This window comes from Urocitellus parryii, chromosome 6 (genome assembly GCF_045843805.1).
Source record: "Urocitellus parryii isolate mUroPar1 chromosome 6, mUroPar1.hap1, whole genome shotgun sequence".
Taxonomy (NCBI): Eukaryota; Metazoa; Chordata; class Mammalia; order Rodentia; family Sciuridae; genus Urocitellus; species Urocitellus parryii.
In genome coordinates, this window is record NC_135536.1 from 184,234,622 (window position 1) to 184,236,063 (window position 1,442).

The following is a 1,442-nucleotide window of genomic DNA, read 5'->3' on the forward strand; positions in this document are numbered from 1 at the left end:
GGAAGAGCCTTCCAGGTGGGAGGCAGAGCAGTGGCAAAGGCTCTGAGGTGGGAACATTGGACAAGCAGTAGACAGAAACCAAAGTCTGTCAAGGACAAAGAATATATTGGGAAAGAGTGGTGGAGGATGAGGTCAGAGGAGAAGCTGGAGGTCAGATTCTACAGGGTAAAGCACTCTTATTTTATTCTAAAGACTTTCCGGAGAGCCATTGAAGAATTTTACATAGGGAAATTATGTGATTTGATTTATATTTTCATAGCTTATTGGAAAATCTCTCTTTTTTGGTAGCACTGGGGATTGAACCCAGGGCCTCATGCATACTAGGTATACACTTTACCTCTGAGCTACACCCCCTGCCCTCTTACTGGAGAACAGACGGTAGTGGGGGCAGGAAAGGAAGCAGGGAGTGAGTTAGGAGGCAGTTTCAGAAGTGCAGGGAAAGCTGGTGGTGGTTGGGACTAGCACGGTGATAAAGGATTAGAAGTGACCAGACACTGAAATGTGTTTCAGAGGAAGCACCAACAGGCCAATTACGCATAAAGCCATGTTGTCTAGTACATTAGTCATGGCCACTCTTGCTATTTAAATTTAATTAAAAGTCAGTTAAAAAAATTCAGTTTCTCAGTCACACAAGCTTAGTTTCACATGTGGTTAATGACTATAGTATTGGATGGCATACATACAGAAAATTTTTATCATCACAGAAAATTATATTGGACAGTGGTGGTAAGACATCTGAGACAGTGGCCAACACATTTTAGGAGTTGAATAAATGCTAGATATTAAATATATTATGTTATTATGTCTTTTTTTCATGTTCAACTTTTTATTAAATGCCTCTACTGTCTGTGCTTTGTTAAAGCTGAATCTCATGCTGACTGGGTTTTCATATACCACCCCTTTGTTCTTCTGACACATGCATTGGTTTAACAGATGATTCAGTGCCCACTCTGTACTTGGGTACAGACAGTGGTAGGTAGGGGGCATAAAATGACAAAAGATCCCTTCTCCCAGGAAGATGAACCTGGTTAGGTGGAGAACCTAATATATGTGGGCTCTGGATCCCCAGAAGGAGAAGGGCATGCTTCTAGTGGAGGTGGGGTCAGAAAAAAGGAGAGTTTGGGCTTGGCTTGGGCTGTCATGAGATTTCTGGCCAAATGGAATCTTGATTTGAGTCATACTTCCTGAAGTCAGTTCTGTACACAGTTTGCATAGCACCCACACATATGCCAATGTGCCCATCTTCAGAAGAATAGGGAAGTTCAGGGCCTGGCCAGAGTGACCTGAGTAGACCCAGAAGCCAGACCTGATGCTGGGCCTCTAATACATTTACTTTTTCCAGGGCTAAGGCTGACTTGACTTGCCTTCTCATTTCCCTTGCTTTCTCAGAAAGGTCCCCTCTTGATTACGCTGGGGACTGTTTGGCTTGTAGACCTGTCCGG